Consider the following 19,887-nt stretch of genomic DNA (forward strand, 5'->3'; position numbering starts at 1 on the left):
CAGAGAGAGAGAGAGAGAGAGAGAGAGAGAGAGAGAGACGGAGCATATCAGCGGCGCCTCTGCTGGTCAGAGCACAGTACACGCCACACAACACAGCCAGCGCCGGTCTCTGCCCTGCTTCTACCTTGGCTGCCTGCATTGTGCAGTGCCCCATTGGATTTTGTGTTTCACATATGCCGTGCCGTCTCTGTGCGTTGTCTGCCGCGTGCAGTGTCTGGCGCAGCTTAGCTTTGCATCACACTCTGTCGGCGATCGTTTCAGTCGCACGTCCTGCCCTCTGGGCAGTTGATGCGAGCAACAGGACATAGAGCCACCTAGCGGATAACATAGGAACTACTTGCAACAACCTGCTCGCAAGGAACGGACGATTTGTCTCGGAGCGGGTGAGTTCACCGCTCCCCCCACCCTCGGAACTCGCCCGCTCAACGCTCACCCCACCGTCTCGACTCTAGCCAGAGTATTGAGCAAAGTGACTCAGGTGTCACTCTGGACTCTGCGGTCTCAGCTCAGGCAGTAATACAGCTCGCGGCTCGACCTGCTCGACTCAGCGCCTCTGCATCGGAGTTCGTCCCTACTGGATATTGTTCTTCGTAGTAATACCGCTATGTATATTACATTATTATGTTATGTATACATGAATTGTTTTTATTTTATTTTTATTTGTTTAAACTGATTAGATTTGGTTCCTGACGACTCCTCTTACTATAGGATTTTTGTTATGGACACTCGAATTTACGCTTTAATTACGAGCGAACCGATAAACGTATCGCAAAATGTGATACACCAATATTTTCCTTGTTTTATTCTGCGTAAGGCTATATGCAGCACTTTCATTTTACAGTCAAATTTATATATTTTTTTCTTATTCTGGTACGGATTTTGCGATTTTAGGCGTCTTCGGAAGGAAACGTTCACTTTAAAAATATATGGCTTGCGATGTATTTGTATGAGGTTAATGAAATTTTAATACATTATAGCGAAATATATTGTTAATGTAAGTCTCAAGTTACAACATTTTCCGATCACCCAAAAAACCACGATAGTGCAAAATAAATCAATAATCAAAAACCTTGTCATATCGTGGAAATTTCAATAAACAATACAAAATTCTTACTCATTATCTGTGTTACTTCAAAATAGGATCAAATAAGATCAAAATACAGGTATAGTACTGGAATAAACAAAGTTTAAAGGGCAATGTGCCTTCCATTTATTTTCTATTGTAAATGAGTGGTGAGTCATGAAAAAGAGCTAATTCATTTCAGGGAGTGAACAGTTCTGATCCGATCTCTGAAAAGAACAGTTTTGCCCATCTCTACCAGCGGTAGTTCAGGCACGAGTCGAGTCCACGACACTTCAAGTTGCGGCACTTCCGCATGCTCGCGGGGGCACTACACGATAGTATTCAGGTGCACCAGTTTCTTTTGCTCTTCAGTGTATCTTAGTTACGCACGTTTCTGTATGTAAACATGACGAGTTTCTCGGCCGCACATTCCACCACACCGGGCCCTCCTGCGAATGTGCGCCCGTAGTAAGAGGCCCCCTGTGGCGACAGTCCCATGTCGCGTGTGGCCGCTACCTCCACGGCAGATGGGGGCCGCCCCGCCCGCTCCTACGCCGGTGGCGGCGCGCAGCGGAGTGTTTGGCAGCAGCTGGGGCGGGGTGGTCCCGGTCGCGTCCCGGCGCACCCCGCGGCGCGGACAGCTGCCGGTCGCGTGCCTGCCGCCGCTCCCACGGGAAGCCGCCGCCCATATGCTCGCCCTGACGCCTAATGGACAGCTGGCCGCGCGCGCGCACGCGACCTGCGCTGACGTCAGCGCGCGACGTCGGCCGGCGGCGGCGACGGCTGTGGCGCCGGCAGCAGGCGCCGGGCGCCCGCCTAATGGAGAACAGCCGCCCGCCGCCCGCCGGCGAAAAGCGCCGCCGCCGCCTCGGCATATGCGACCCGCATGCGCGCACTCGCTATTGTGCGTCAACAGCGCTGCGGCCTCGGGAGGCGGCTCGAGAGGTTTCCCGTACGTGTTCCCCATCACGGCTGCCGGGTTTTTACAAGGCGATCTACTTGCAGCATCACACTTAACTCTTCCGTATGGCCTGCAGACAACGCGGCGGCTCTTGAGCGCTCGTGACCCCTGGCTCACGTCACGGAAGCTTTCGAGACCTTTTTTACCGTTCTTAAAACGAATGCTGTGGTGTCACCGCCAGACACCACACTTGCTAGGTGGTAGCTTTAAATCGGCCGCGGTCCATTAGTACATTTCGGACCCGCGTGTCGCCACTGTCAGTAATTGCAGACCGAGCGCCACCACACGGCAGGTCTAGAGTGACGTACTAGCACTCGCCCCAGTTGTACGGACGACTTTGCTAGCGACTACACTGACGAAGCCTTTCTCTCATTTGCCGAGAGATAGAATAGCCTTCAGCTAAGTCCATGGCTACGACCTAGCAAGACGCCATTAACCAATTCTAGAGAGAGTCTCACTTGTATCATCAAGAATGCTGTATACAAATGATGGATTAAAGTTAAGTATTCCAGCAGCTACGTACTTTTCTTTATAGCATTCATTACGTAACCTGTTTCAGACCTAGCGCCACCGCCGTGAATTAAACGCGTGCATTTCGGCCTCCTATTGCAACACAGTGTTGGCTCTTCTGCCAACACTACAAATGCCTTACGGCGTTAGAAATGACTTGTGCTCGCACGAGTGTCTGTATGTGACTGGGTGGGTTGGGGAAGGGGTGTGTGTCGTGGGGGAGGGAGTGGGGTTGGAGAGATGCCGTGACTTCCACAAAGCGTTCGATACAGTTCCCCACAGTCGTTTATTGAACAGAGTAAGAGCATACGGACTATCAGACCAATTGCGTGATTGGATTGAAGAGTTCCTAGATAACAGAACGTAGTATGTCATTCTCAATGGAGAGAAGTCTTCCGAAGTAAGAGTGATTTCAGGTGTGCCGCAAGGGAGTGTCGTAGGACCGTTGCTATTCACAATATACATAAAAGACCTTGTGGATGACATCGGAAGTTCACTGAGGCTCTTTGCGGATGATGCTGTGGTATATCGAGAGGTTTTAACAATGGAAAATTGTACTGAAATGTAGGAGGATCTGCAACGAATTGACGCATGGTGCAGGGAATGGCAATTGAAGCTCAATGTAGACAAGTGTAATGTGCTGCGAATACATAGAAAGAAACATCCCTTATCATTTAGCTACAATATAGCAGGTCAGCAACTGGAAGCAGTTAATTCCACAAATTATCTGGGAGTAGGCATTAGGAGTGATTTAAAATGGAATGATCATATAAAGTTGATCGTCGGTAAAGCAGATCCCACACTGAGATTCATTGGAAGAATCCCAAGGAAATGCAATCCGAAATCAAAGGAAGTAGGTTACAGCACGCTTGTTCGCCCGCTGCTTGAATACTGCTCAGCAGTGTGGGATCCGTACCAGATAGAGATGATAGAAGATATAGAGAAGATCCAACGGAGAGCAGCGCGCTTCGTTACAGGATCATTTAGTAATCGCGAAAGCGTTACGGATATGATAGATAAACTCCGGTGGGAGACTCTGCAGGAGAGACGCTCAGTAGCTTGGTACGGGCTTTTGTTGAAGTTTCGAGAACATACCTTCACCGAAGAGTCAAGCAGTATATTGTTCCCTCCTACGTATATCTCGCGAAGAGAGCATGAGGATAAAATCAGAGAGATTAGAGCCCACGCAGAAGCATACCGACAATCCTTCTTTCTACGAACAATACGAGACTGGAATAGAAGGGAGAACCGATAGAGGTACTCAAGGTACCCTCCGCCACACACCGTCAGGCGGCTTGCGGAGTATGGATGTAGATGTAGATCAAACGGATGAGTGTGTGTGCAAAAAGAAATGACCCGAATTCCATTACACTCTCTACATACAGACAACAAAACGATATAATACTTCCTTACGAGAAGAAAAATTCGGAGTAGCAATTACGATCCATGGAGAATAAATAAAAACTTTGAGGTTCGCCGATGACATTGTAATTCTGTCAGATACAGCAAAGGACCTGCAAGAGCAGCTGAACGGAATGGACAGTGTCTTGAAAGGAGGATATAACATGAAGATCAACAGAAGCAGAACGAGGATAATGGAATGTAGTCGCATTAAATCGGGCGATGCTGAGGGAATTACATTAGGAAATGAGAGGCTTAAAGTAGTAAATGAGTTTTGCTATTTGGGGAGCAAAATAACTGATGATGGTGGAAGTAGAGAGGATATAAAATGTAGACTGGCAATGGCAAGGAAAGCGTTTCTGAAGAAGAGAAATTTGTTAACATGGAGTACAGAGTTAAGTGTTAGGAAGTCGTTTCTGAAAGTATTTGTATGGAGTGTAGCCATGTATGGAAGCGAAACGTAGACGATAAATAGTTTAGACAAGAAGAGAATAGAAGCTTTCGAAGTGTGGTGCTACAGAAGAATGCTGAAGATTAGATAGGTAGATCACATAACTAATGAGGAGGCACTGAATTGAACTGCAGAGAAGAGAAATTTGTGGCACAACTTGACTTGGAGAAGGGATCGCTTGCTGGGGCATATTCTGAGGCATCAAGGGATCACTAATTTAGTATTGGAGGGCAGCGTGGAGGGTAAAAATCGTAGAGGGAGACCTAGAGATGAATACACTAAACAGATTCAGAAGGATGTCGGTTGCAGTAGGTACTGGGAGATGGAGCAGCATGCACAGGATAGAGTAGCATGGAGAGCTGCAATCAAACCAGTCTTAGTACTGAAGACCACAGCAACAACAAAAACAATAATTAGGGGGTGCCCGCAAAAAAGAACCATAATAAGTTCTTAACAGTTACATATTTTCGAATTGTTTACAAAAGCACCTTATCTCCTTCAAAATACTCTCCATTTTTCCCTAAATGATTTGTTCCACCGATCCTTCCACTGTTCAAAACATTTTTTGTAGTCATCTTTAGAAATGGTTGAGAGCTTCTCCCTCCTTTCTTTGTTGACTTCTTCCGTGTTGTCAAATCGGCCTCCTTTCATGGCCCTTTTCATGTGTGGAAACGAGGAAAAGGCGAGTAAGGTGCGTGGGGTAGCGGAACCATACCATTTTTAGCCAAATCTGTCTAACAGAGATGGCTGTCTCTGCAGGAGCTTTGTCATGTTGAAAGAAACAGTCTTCTGTTTGGTACAAATCGGGTCTTTCTTGACGAACACTGTTGCCCACTAATCTCTGGCAGTTGTCTGTCGACGGTCTGTGGCCAGTAACTCCAGAATTTTTTCAATGGGGCTTAACATCTGAGGTTATCAGTCCCCTAGAACCTAGAACTACTTAAACTTAACTAACCTAAGGACATCAAACACATCCATGCCCAAGGCAGGATTCGAACCTGTGATCGTAGCAGTCGCGCGATTCCGGACTGAAGCGCCTAGAACCGCTCGGACACCACGACCGGCTAGTTGATGGACTTCCAGAGGTTTATCACCAATCACTCCAGTTCAGGCTGCATATCAAGTTTTAAATGTTTCGGCTTTCCTGATGATCTAGCAATCATTTACATAATCATTGCAATTCCGGCTATAAATTCAGTTTCAAATTCTGGGTCCTTAATGATGATTTAGCAGACACGCTAAGTCTAAAGAATACACTGAGTGTGCCACAGAAAATGTGCACAGTATAGCTGCAAAGACAGGATTCGAGGTATCTTACGACAAAGCCCCTTTAAATGGAAATTCAGCTTGAAAACAGCAGGAAACTTCCACTAAATACTAGTACAGGGAGAAGTTTTAACCTGACATAAGTAAATATCTTGAAAGTTGTGCATCATTCGGTAAAGAATGTTCTAGGTAAAAAATTGATATTAGTACAGCGAACATCTGTCTGAGCTACAACTGGTCACATTGAAAGGTCTCTGTTGGATTCCTTTCTTGTTAATTTCTGAAATATGTTGCCATTTACGGCATAAATTCCTCTTCTAAATTTACTGTGGCATTTCTGACTATCTGGGAGGAGACTGAATAGTGTAACGTGTTACTTTTACACATAAACAAGAACGATCTGTCACACTACTACACTTTAAAACACAGTTTATATGTAATTCATGTCACACAGTCTCATACGGAACCTACATCCGCTTTCTTTTATATACTGTATATGATAAGATACTGTCATCCCCCTTCCCTTCTGTGTGAGAGGATGAATGAGCAAATGTATTTCTAGTTGCATGCTTGATGGTAGCAGACAAGACTGTCTGCTAGAGAACAGTAGGACCAACGTCGGAACAGGTAACTACGCTTTCTAAAAGCAAAGAGTTTTCTATCCTTAGTATGGTCCTGTCCGTCCTTTGTCATGTTGGTATAGGAAGCTGCCCCTCTGGCCACTTCCGTTTGTATTTGTGAGCGACCCTCAGGAAGGGACCAGGTGAGTCTGTCCGTGGCGAGCGTCTGAAGTGGTAAGATCTCCGGCTAAGCGCATGTCTGCTAAGTCCGTAGGACAATGGATTTCTTAAGTTCATCCTAACTGAAAATTTAATCACCTTTATTTCAGGTTTAGCTCTAAAATATCTAATGTTATCTTAAATTGCAACGCAGTGTGATTCGAGTGTGAAGTTCAGAATAGTTTCCAGTAGTTGCTTTGTCACTACTTTGTGAGTAAAATGGAACCACGTGTTGATCAGTAACTCTAACTAAGATCATCAATCTTAAATGCGAGTGTGCGTGAGATTATAACATCTCGTCTTGACAATATTTTTCAATATAGCAACTTTTCTTTATGTTCAACCCACGTGGGGTGAACTATGTGAGACCACTACCACGTGCTTATACAATTGTTTGACCCATCAGTTTAATAGTAAGACGATAGTAACCAGTTCGAGGTTTTTCTTTTGTAAATTGCTTTTCGATGTAATTTATTTTAATTATCAAAATTATTGTGGAGTTACACTCTTTGTGTAAACCAAGTTGACCACGTGAAGCATGTGGTGTAATCATCAAAGTAGCCCTCAGCATATTCTTTTCGGGAAGATTTCTCAGAGAGTTAGTATGAATTTAGTTTACCAGTGTGTGGTAATTACATGACGAACAGGATTGTGCTACGAACGTAACTTCTTTGGGTGAAAATTGAATCGGTTCGTTGCGGTTAATTTCCTCTTGCATATGTTTCAACGTTCTTCGTGTATTATTTTATGAATGCAATGTTGTATGCAGTCTCCCAATCTTGGCTCCATATTTGATGTGTTCCGTAAGATTACAATCTCACATTTTCACAATCCTAAATAAGGCACCAGCTTAGTTATGAATCGAGTTTAATATGCTGAAATTTCAATGATCAATGTTAAAATAAATTTCCAAATATAAACTGATTTACTTCTTTTTATTTAAATTCTCTTTTTATATACATATCACCGGTTGTCGTATGACTATTAAAAGATTATAATTAATGTTAGTGTGGTTGGGAATTTGATAAGGTAGACTGGATACCTGGTGAAACAGTTGCTCAGTAATGCAAGGTTAACTTCCTCAGACAGCTCAAAGCTTTTAACGCGCTTTTATTGTCTATCAGCACCGCTTACATCACAAAATAAAGCAACAACGTTATAACCTCCTAATCACCCTTCCTGCGTGGGCGGAATGAATATTGCATTTTCAAATAGGAACCCTCATTTTTATGCGTATTCATATTCTACACCAAAAAATTCGACCAGTTTTCTCAAACCATTGTTTTCCATTCGTGGTACATAGCCCTGGACCCGCCAAATATCAAGTACGCCTATGTGTGCAGTTAAAAACCGACGCATTTGATTCTACATCTAATTTATTATGCAAATATAAACCTTTGTGTACCAACTGTTGATACTGATGTTCGAAATTTACTTTAATGTTGCAAAATTCTTTGTACAGCACAAGATGCTTAGCTGTTTCGTTGTCTGGTTAGAAACTTCGTTTAGCGTGAACCAACGACGTGGATGTATTAGTTTTCTGTTCTCATCCGGATGCCTGATTATTAGTGAGTCTCCTGGCCTTTCATCATTGAGGTGCTTGGTTTCGGTGAGTTCCCTTGCCTCTCAAAATTCGGGTGCTTCATTTCGATGGGTATCAATGGCAGGTCCACCTGTCACTACCACGTCACGGACATTTTGCATTATTACAGTGGTTGTGGTTTGTATTCTTCCAATAGCCGTGAACCGGCCAGCGCAACAGTTACAGCGCTTGGATGGAAACACACACCGAAATCAGTCACCCTGAGAACGGGGTTTGAGGGCAGCCACCGAAATCAAGCTGCCCGACTGATTTCAGGTAAGGCTGTTACTAAAATATCGATATATCCGTATTTACTCCCGAAAACATGCGGGCGATATTCTTTCCATGGTACGTCGACGTATCGATATCGAAATAGCAATATTAGGTGCCGATATTTGTACTTTACATTATATTTTTCTGCAATTTTTCGGCGAACACTTGTTCTTTTGAAATTGTAGTAGATCATAATTTTACCTTCTCTGTGTGAACGAGTCTTACTACGTTAGAGCTTTCATGACGTCCAGTTTTTCACTTTGACTGTGTGAAGCAAGTATATGTGGCACAAAGAAGAAGTCCGACTGCACTGGAAGGTGGCTATTTCTTCACATCAGCATTCTCCAAAAACAGTTGCTGAAAATGGCGAACAAAAATCTAAACTACAAGACGGTCTTTGCGGTGGACGGAGACGTATTGAGGGGAAATCCTGAAGTACTCGTCACTCGGCACTACGAACAGAAACTGCAACGCTTTGTCTGAGGCGTGTTGTCGCGGTTCGCGCAGCTCCCCCCGTCGGAGGTTCGAGTCCTCCCTCGGCCATTGGTGTGTGTGTTGTCCTTAGCGTAAGTTAGTTGTAAGTAGACTTGGCCACTGTTTCTATGTTTCGATACAGTGTATCGATACCTGGAACTGTTTCAGTGTTTCGGAACGGCTATGGTTCACTGTTTCGAAACAGTGGTGTTTCATTCCGCCCTTGTCTCGGATCTCGAGCCAGACACAGAAACTGTATCGTTGTTTCAAAATAAGACTGTTTCAGTCCACCTGCGCCTGCAACGGACTAATTGTATCGAAACAGTGATGTGTCATTCCGCTCTGTGTCGGACGAGATTCACTTCATGAAACACTTTCAAGAGTGTCGAAATCTTTTGACATGCAATAGCATGAAGCTCAAGATATCCGAAAATAAAGCTTCGTTTCTAGCTGACTGTCCTATTCCGAAATGGGGTAATATCTGCTTTATAAACACTAACCAAACAATAAAACAACGCATACTATTCGCATTCAAAATAATAAATATGTGAAAATCATTCAGTTAAATTACACTTTTTTTATAGCATACGCTTCTCTGTTCATGTACAGTAATCATATTAAGAAACGCAAGTAAGACTACAACATTTTAAATAAAAGAAGGCGTAGAGTGACAGTTATTAGACATGTATATAAATTTGATGTAGGTATAATTGCAAGCAATCTGTTTGACATATCACTGATAGTGTAATGGTGAACGGGAAGCATCGTAAATTCATAGTAACGGTTCGAAACACCTTGAAACACAATTTTTTTCTGTTATATTTTGTTATTTATTCGAATTATTTGGCGTTATTTGTGAGTCTATGGTCACTGTGTCTATTATCCACAATGATTCCCTTTGTGTGCATGGAAATTAGCAGGATGGGTATATTAGCCATACTAAAGGAATGTGGGAATCCCAGTAGCATATCTGTTGTTTCTGCAGTTTGCTCCCACCTCCAGTTCCGTTCGTGGTGGTTCTTCTGTCTTCAGCTAAGGCTTTCCTCAGTCAATTGAGAAGTATGAAAGTCACATGACACAAAATCAGCGCATTTGCTGCAAAAAATACGAAACTGCCAAGACGCCTAAGTGATAGTTTCATACTTTCTGCGATATGATTAGCGCTCTCGCACCTCATTTGTGTTTATATGGACATACTTATACAGTAGACATTCAAGATGATAAAATGTGTAGGTTTATTAGATTACAAAACAAACTGTCTCACTGTTTCGAAACACCGTATCGAAACATTACATTGTACTGTTTCATTTGTTTCGAAACATTTACGTGTTTCAGTTTGCCCATCTCTAGTTGTAAGTAGGCTGTTTAGGTTTTCTTATTGGTAACGCCACGTTGCGCTCTGTATGAAAATCACTGGCTGTGCTGTGTGCAGTCTGAGGGTGGTTGGCATTGTTGGAATATTTGCTATTGTAGTGTTGGGCAGTTGGATGTGAACAGCGGGTAGCATTGCGCAGTTGTAGGTGAGCCGCCAGCAGTGGTGCATGTGGGGAGACAGATGGCAGAGTTTTGACGGATGATCTGGACGTGTGTCCATCAGAGACAGTAAATTTGTAAGACTGGATGTCGTGAACTGATATATATATATATATATATATATATATATATATATATATATATATATATATAATGACTTTTGAACATTATTAAGGTAAATACATTGTTTGTTCTCTATAAAAATCTTTGATTTGCTAAGTATGTTTATCAGTAGTTACTGCCTTCAGTAGTTAGAATCTTTTATTTGGCTGGCAGCATTGGCGCTCTCTGTATTGCAGTAGTTCAAGTAATGAAGATTTTTGTGAGGTAAGCGATTCATTAGAGGTATAGGTTATTGTTAGTCAGGGCCATTCTTTTGTAGGGATTACTGAAAGTCAGATTGCGTTGCGCTAAAAATATTGTGAGTCAGTTAATACATGATCAGGATAAGTAAAGAGCGAAATGTCTTATTGCGTTCAGTTCTGCTCAGCTGTTTGAAAATAAAATAACGTGAGGGGTTTACCAACACTGTAATTCATAAGTTTTTCTATGGGGAGGTTTCATAGTTTAAGTTAGATTAAGGGGCTCTGGAAAGGCTCAAAATCATGAAAAGTTCAATTTTTACTTTTTTGCGTTTTCTGAATCTTCAGACTATTACCTTTTAATAGAAGTATAATTTATTCAATTCCGAAGACTACAACTATTTTTAAATTTTTTTTGAAATGTGTTCTACATGGGCGTGACCCACTGTGGCGCTTTTAAACTGCTGTCAAATGGTGTTATTATTAACGTCCGTGTTCATCAGGTACATTTTAGTGATGTGAGATAAAGTATGTGTTGTGGCTAACCTGTGATGGTTCAATATATATCGCTGGTGTGATTGTCGATTGTTTCATGTTTATTTACTTTGTCGTTATCTCGAAAATATTCGTAATTAATTCTGTTTCTTGAGTCTCTGTTTTGTTGAAGTATAATAATGAGTAAAAGTAAAGTTGCTGTTGCGACTTTCAATGATGGCAACATTGTAAGGTGCAAGGTATTTAGAAATATGGAAATGAAGATAGCTTCTAACATGGTACGAGCGATGCTTGCTTTAGACAAGGAACGCCTTAGGGCTGCAGACAGGGCTGTAAAGAGTCTAGAAATACAAGCAAGAGTAAACAGGAGGAGGAACAAGAGGAAGCTGGAGGAGGAGTTTGCAGAGGATGAAGATAATCCATCCTATGGACCTGGAATGCACTAAAAAGTTAATCCAATCTTTGTCGCTCGATTCCCAAAATTTTTATTTTCTCATACTAATTACATGTTTTCTAAGGATCTTCCAAACATATTTGTTTCAAACTTGCAGTAAATGTTACACAGTACCTTCTGCATAATTTAACACAGCCTTTTTCCAAAAAACTGTATATTTTTGAATATATAAATAAAAAATTGCAAAAAAATGTTGTGAATTTTCATTACAATTGAAAAAAAATCATCTTTAATAACTGAACTAAAATTTTGTAAAATCCCTGTGTTAAGTTGTAGCCCATATTCCAATAAGTAATCTGTAAAAAGTTCAACTTCCTACCTCAAATACTTTGTAAGGAAAGATGTAATTTATAAGCGTTATTTTAACATTGCAAGTATAGGGCGTTCCGGAGCCCCTTAAGTAGTTGGTTAGCTTAGGGACCGATGACCTAAGCAGTTTGGTCCCATAAGACATTACCACAAATTTCGAAAAAAAAAAAAGGATTGCAATTCACCACTCAATTTTTGCACTACTGCTGTTACGTATCTGGCGTTGGCAGAAATAAAAATAACCTGAAAGTCGACTGTTCTGGATAAATCCATATGTGACGAAACTAAACGACGGAACCATCGGATACCTTTTATTGTGCGCAGTTACCATTGTTAGCAAAGTGGTTATTGCCAAACGTGAACGTGCATCGTTTTCCGTTCAATTCTTGCTCTAAGAGGGATAGGCAGGCTGCTGCTTGTTGATGTACAGAATGTCTAATAATAAATCGATACTTAAATATACAACTTTAAAACCGGCAGTACATTTACAATGTGCAGCCGATACTTCTGTAAGCCAGTACGTCGATGTTTATTACGTCGACACAGCGATGTATCCTTACGTTGTTTCGATATATCGGTACTTGATAATATTTTTTATATGTCGATACATCGGATTCCTGATATTTTTAAAAATATCAATGGCCGTAATTTGAGGACTCACCACACTCAACCCCTTAAGGAACAGAAAACTACATTACCATACAAGTTGCCTATTTACCAGAAATATGAATGTCTAGCCATGTTATTTGTACTGTGCAATCACATTTGCAACACTCAAGTAGCGTTCGATCATCAGGGTGAACCACTAGAACAAAAAAAGCCTTACATTTACATCGTAAACGAAGTGCAGAACGAAATGTGTCGATTCCTAAATGCATTTGTAGAGCGGAAATCAATAACGAGCTAAGCGTTTTTTTTTTTTTTTTTTTTTTTTTTTTTTTTTTTTTTTTTTTTTTTTTTTACTGAGACCCGAAATCCGAAGATAAGTGCCGTTGCCAACAACATGAACAAGAGGGCTAAGTGTTACGATCATTTGAAGGGCTTATTTCAATAGTGGTACAAGTCCATTTTTGTTCATTCTGAGATTCAGAGTCCTAAAGTTACATGAGCGCTGAAAAATCTGCAGTTGAGATACCAGAAATATTCAAGCATATGGCTTCATGCTAGAGATGAACCTTTCTTTCTGTTTATTTGGACCATTAATGTCAGAAGCATTATAGACAGATAAGTGGAGGTAATGGACTTGTACCACTATTGAAATAAGCCCTTCATTTCTAGTAGTGCATACAGGGTTATTACAAATGATTGAAGCGATTTCACAGCTCTACAATAACTTTATTATTTGAGATATTTTCACAATGCTTTGCACACACATACAAAAACTCAAAAAGTGTTTTTAGGCATTCACAGATGTTCGATATGTGCCCCTTTAGTGATTCGGCAGACATCAAGCCGATAGTCAAGTTCCTCCCACACTCGGCGCAGCATGTCCCCATCAATGAGTTCGAAAGCATCGTCGATGCGAGCTCGCAGTTCTGGCACGTTTCTTGCTAGAGGAGGTTTAAACACTGAATCTTTCATATAACCCCACAGAAAGAAATCGCATGGGGTTAAGTCGGGAGAGCGTGGAGGCCATGACATGAATTGCTGATCATGATCTCCACCACGACCGATCCATCGGTTTTCCAATCTCCTGTTTAAGAAATACCGAACATCATGATGGAAGTGCGGTGGAGCACCATCCTGTTGAAAGATGACGTCGGCGCTGTCGGTCTCCAGTTGTGGCATGAGCCAATTTTACAGCATGTCCAGATACACGTCTCCTGTAACGTTTTTTTAAACCGTGAGATTGCACAAAACACGTTAACTTTTGGTGAACTGCGAATTTGCTGCACGAATGCGTGAGGATTCTCTACCGCCCAGATTCGCACATTGTGTCTGTTCACTTCACCATTAAGAAAAAATGTTGCTTCATCACTGAAAACAAGTTTCGCACTGAACGCATCCTCTTCCATGAGCTGTTGCAACCGCGCCGAAAATTCAAAGCGTTTGACTTTGTCATCGGGTGCCAGGGCTTGTAGCAATTGTAAACGGTAAGGCTTCTGCTTTAGCCTTTTCCGTAAGATTTTCCAAACCGGCGGCTGTGGTACGTTTAGCTCCCTGCTTGCTTTATTCGACGACTTCCGCGGGCTACGCGTGAAACTTGCCCGCACGCGTTCAACCGTTTCTTCGCTCACTGCAGGCCGACCCGTTGATTTCCCCTTACAGAAGCATCCAGAAGCTTTAAACTGCGCATACCATCGCCGAATGGAGTTAGCAGTTGGTGGATCTTTGTTGAACTGTTGCACTGTTATGACTGACTGATGTGAATGCATTCTAAGCACGACATACGCTCTCTCAGCTCCTGTCGCCATTTTGTCTCACTGCGCTCTCGAGCGCTCTGGCGGCAGAAACCTGAAGTGCGGCTTCAGCCGAACAAAAATTTATGAGTTTTTCTACGTATCTGTAGTGTGTCGTGACCATATGTCAATGAATGGAGCTACAGTGAATTTATGAAATCGCTTCAATCATTTGTATTAGCCCTGTATAAGAACTGAAAGATAGCATGAGCAGTATGCGCAAGCCCACTGGTGACGCTGAAGCTGGCCGAGTACCGCAAAGCTTTGTAAGTGTTCGCTGCGTGTGACAGAGATTTTGCCCAAATTGGGGAAAAAAAATAAGAGGCTGAAAGAATGTCAAGTACCCAAGGACCTAGTAAAGCTTATAGAGACGGTGACACCCAACAACCCACTTGTGGATACTGTGTTCCAACCTGCGGACTTTTTTTTTTTTTAAAAGCAGCCGATACATGTATTAACACAACGAAAAGAAGTGTTTCCAAACGTAGCTGGACTGAAGTGAAAAAAATTGCACTTGGTGTCGTCAAGATGAGAACCATGTTTCACGAACTTGAAGACTGAAGCACCTACAAAATTTTAAAAAGATATTACCACTGACACAATAAAGAACTTTTTTTTTACCGTCACAACAAAGTGAAAACATCTTGTCAGCTGCGAAAATAAAGGTTCTGCAGCCGTGTTTGAAAACAGCTGAAGGAACATTTTTCGTACAGTTAATTAAAATTCCTTTGTGCTCTATAAAATTAAAAGAATGATTAAAAATAATTTATTCACAGGATCGTGTATCTGTAAACTGTATGTTATTAACAAAAGTGATAAATATACATCTATATCTACATCTTCGTGATAGCTATTCACAATAATGTGCGTGGCAGAGGGTTCAGTGAATCACCTTGAAGCTGTCTCTCTACCTTTCCACTCTCGAACGGCACGCGGGAAAAACGAGCACTTAAATGTTTCTGTGCAAGCTCCCTGTGCAGGTGGGTGGCAACAGAATGTTTTCGCAATCGGGGGAGAAAACTGGTGATTGAAATTTCATGAGAAGATCCCGTCGCAACGAAAAACGCCTTTGTTTTAATGATTGCCACTCCAATTGACGTATCTTGTCTGTGACACTATATCCCCTATTTGACGATAATATAAAACGAGCTGCCCTTCTTTGTACTTTTTCGATGTCATCCGTCAGTCCCACCTGATGTGGCTCCCACACCGCATAGCAATACTCCAGAATAGGGCGAACAAGCGTGGTGTAAGCAGTCTCTTTAGTAGCTCTGTTGCACCTAAGTGCTCTGCCAATGAATCGCAGTCTTTGGCTTGCTCTACCCACAATGTTATCTGTGTGATCGTTCCAGTTTAGGTTATTTGTAATTGTAATCCCTAAGTATTTAACTGAATTTACAGCCTTCAGAATTGTGTGACTTATCGCGTAATGGAAATTTAGCTGATTTCTTTTAGTACTCATGTGAATAACTTCACACTTTTCTTTATTCAGGGTCAATTGCCACTTTTCGCACCGTACAGATATCTTATCTAAATCATTTTGCAAGTCGTTTTGATCATCTGATGACTTTACAAGACGGTAAATGACAGTATCATGTGCAAACAATCTAAGACGGCTACTCAGATTGTCTCCTATATCGTTAATATAGATAAGGAACAATAGAGGGCCTATAACACTTCCTTGGGGAACGCCGGATATTACTTCTGTTTTACTCGATGACTTTCCGTCTATTACTACGAACTGTGACCTTAATGACAGGAAATCACGAATCCAGTCGCACAACTGAGGCGATACTCCGTAAGCACGCAGTTTGGTTACAAGACGCTTGTGAGGAACGGTGTCGAAAGCCTTCTGAAAATCTAAAAATATGGAATCAATTAGACATCCCCTGTCGATAGCACTTATTACTTCATGAGTGTAAACAGCTAGTTGTGTTTCACATGAACGATATTTTCTGAATTCGTGCTGACTAAGTTTCTGAAATTTTCTTGGGATTGGGTGGACGGTGCCTCTTGGTCGCAGTCTGACTGGGACTTTCAATCTGTAACTGCTCGTCATTCGGCGAAGTTTGAACGTTTCCTTGGCTCAGTGTCTAATTCTAATTCTCGACGTTCTGTGATCAATGTCACGGAGAAAACGTTTGACGACGCATCTTTGTCTGTGCTGGGGAAAGGTTTGAACTTCGCACCGACGCTTAAGAGTTTGCCAGTCGTCGATTTTATTAGTTCTATCGAACAGGCTGTTCATAAACTACCTTCTGAGGCTGCGGAAGAGGATAGGAGGGAAGCTTGTCGTGTGTTGACTGGGGCCCGTCCACCCAAGTGTAACATTACAGCAGCTGAGGCGGCTGCTTTACGTTCACTTAGAATGGATCCTAACATTGTTATTTTACCTGCGGACAAGGGTAACGCCACCGTTTTGTTGAACAAGCACGATTACATTCAAAAGATGCAGTGTCTGCTTTCTTATTCGGCGTGTCGCAAAATCGGTGCTGACCCTCCTAAGAGCGTTGAGAGAAAGACAATAAACTCCTGAAGAAAAGTTCTTTGTTACAGGAGACTATCAAGAGTCTTAATTCTTACTGTGCTGTACCACTTAGATTATATGGCCTCCCTAAGATCCATAAAGAGGCTGTCCCGTTGAGGCCTGTTGTTTCTAATATTGGTGCTCCGACATATCGTGTAGCTAAACATCTTGCTTGTTTGTTGAGCCCACTGGTAGGTAGGTGTGAACACCGCATTAAGAACTCTGCAGATTTCTTACGTCGATTGCAGGGATTGCGTTTGAATGACTCTGATATTTTAGTCAATTTTGATGTGGTTTCTCTTTTCACCCGCCTTCTTTTCTCTGACTCGTTGCAGCTAATTGAGGTTAAGTTTGGTGTCAAGTTAACAAATTTGTTTCGACATATGCTGACTTCCACTTACTTTTTATTCAATGGTCAGTACTACGAACAGACTGATGGAGTTGCAATGGGAAGCCCGTTGTCACTTACTGTGGCCAATTTGTTTATGGAGGACTTTGAGGAACGTGCATTGGAGTCAGCGATCTAGAAACCTGCGCGTTTTTTCAGATATGTAGACGATATTTTTGTTGTTTGGCCTCATGGTAGTGAGATTTTAGACCGGTTTTTGGAAGATCTGAATTCAATCCACCCGAATATTCAGTTCACTATGGAGGTGGAAAAGAATGGATGCCTTCCCTTCCTTGATGTGTTGGTCAAAAGGAAGACTGATGGTACGTTGGCACATTCTGTTTATAGGAAGCCGACCCACACTGACTTGTATCTGCGAGCTGATAGTTGTCACCATCCAGCTCAGCATGAAGGAGTACTTCGCACCTTGGTTTACAGGGCCCACGTTATCTCAGACCCTGAAAGTTTGGCAGCTGAGCTGTCACATCTCGAAGTCACCTTTCGTCAGAATGGTTATATAGATCGTCAGAATGGATATAGATCAAACGTGCGTTGCGCCATCGGCCTTCGGTGCAACGGGTGAGTGACGATAGCAACGAAGTGACACCTAAGTCTACGGCCTTTTTGCCTTACGCAGGATGCATTTCCAACAGGATTGGCCGTATTTTGCGGAAATATGATGTGAAATGTGTTTTTCGACCACCTTCTGAGATTAAGGCCCTGTTGGCGTCCGTAAAAGATGATCTTGGTTTGCGTAAGGCCGGGGTCTATCGTATTCCTCGCAGTTGTGGCATGTCATATACAGGTCAGACAATCAGGACTGTGGAAGACCGGTGTATTGAACATAAGCGTCACACACGCTTACAACAGCCGAGCAAATCCGCTATTGAAGAACATTGCCTTGACACCGGTCATCCTATGGAATACAACAACACGGAGATTCTGGCTTGCACGTCCAGCTATTGGGATAGTGTTATTAAGGAAGCTATTGAAATCAGACTATCAAGCAACCTTATTAACAGAGATGGTGGATTTTGTTTTACTGCTGCTTGGAATCCGGCTCTGTCTCTCATCAAAAAACAGAGGGACAAAATTAGTGCTATCTCACCTGTTGATTAATAGTAACTATCGATATTTCTGATGTTGGTTATCTTTGGTTGTGTTGACACTTGTTCTGTGTGTGGTGTCTTCCTTGTTTCTCCGCTGTGAACCGAGGTATTAAATTGGCTTGCACGTTTTTTGTTGCTTGCATTTGTGCCTTGAGAGTGGCAGGGTGTGCTCCTGTCGAAATATCGGCGGTGTTCCACGACGTCACCCGGCAGCAATAAATCAATAAATCGTTTTCTTCGAGGTACTTCATAATGTTCGAACACAGTATATGTTCCGAAACCCTACTGTAAATCGACGTTAGTGATATAGGCCTGTAATTCAGCGGATTACTCCTACTTCCCTTTTTGGGTATTGGTGTTACTTCAGCAATTTTCCAGTCTTTAGGTACAGATCTTTCTGTGAGCGAGTGGTTGTATATAACTGCTAAATATGGAGCTATTTTATCAGAATACTGTGAGAGGAACCTGACTGGTATACAATCTGGACCGGAGGATTTCTTTCATTGGCACTTACCTCCTTTTTGCCGATACCTGTACCGGATTTAGCACGTTCTGAATTTCTCAAAATAACATTGGTGCAAGGCAGGGAACTAAAAAAAAAATTTGCAACAGTTGTGTGACTCTTGCTAGTGACAATATTGTTGTTGTTGTGGTCTTCAGTCCTGAGACTGGTTTGATGCAGCTCTCCATTCTACTCTATCCTGTGCAAGCTTCTTCATCTCCTAGTACCTCCTTCTGAATCTGCTTAGTGTATTCGTCTCTTGGTCTTCCTCTACGATTTTTACCCTCCACACTGTCCTCCAATACTAAATTGGTGATCCCTTGATGCCTCAGAATATGTCCTACCAACCGATCCCTTCTTCTAGTCAAGTTGTGCCCAAAATTTCTCTTCTCCCCAATGCTATTCAGGACCTTATCGTTAGTTTTGTGATCTACCCATCTAATCTTCAGCATTCTTCTGTAGCACCACATTTCGAAAGATTCTATTCTCTTCTTGTCCAAAATATTTATCGTCCATGTTTCACTTCCATACATGGCTAAACTCCATACAAATACTTTCAGAAACTACTTCCTGCCACTTAAATCTATACTCGATGATAACATATTTCTCTTCTTCAGAAACGCTTTCCTTGCCATAGCCAGTCTACGTTTTATATCCTCTCTACTTCAACCATCATCAGTTATTTTGCTCCCCAAATAGCAAAACTCCTTTACTACTTTAAGTGTCTCATTTGCTAATCCAATTCCCTCAGCATCACCTGATTTAATTCGACTACATTCCATTATCCTCGTTTTGCTTTTGTTGATGTTCATCTTATATCCTCCTTTCAAGACACTGTCCATTCTGTTCGACTGCTCTTCCAAGTCCTTTGCTGTCTCTGACAGAATTACAATGTCATCGGCGAACCTCAAAGTTTTTATTTCTGCTCCATGGATTTTAATACCTACTCCGAATTTTCCTTTTGTTTCCTTCACTTCTTGCTCAATACACAGATTGAATAACATCGGGGAGAGGCTACAACCCTGTCTCACTCCCTTCCAAACCACTACTTCCCTTTGATGTCCCTCGACTCTTACAACTGCCATCTGGTTTCTGTACAAATTGTAAAT

The sequence above is a fragment of the Schistocerca cancellata genome, chromosome 3 (assembly GCF_023864275.1).
Source record: "Schistocerca cancellata isolate TAMUIC-IGC-003103 chromosome 3, iqSchCanc2.1, whole genome shotgun sequence".
NCBI lineage: Eukaryota > Metazoa > Arthropoda > Insecta > Orthoptera > Acrididae > Schistocerca > Schistocerca cancellata.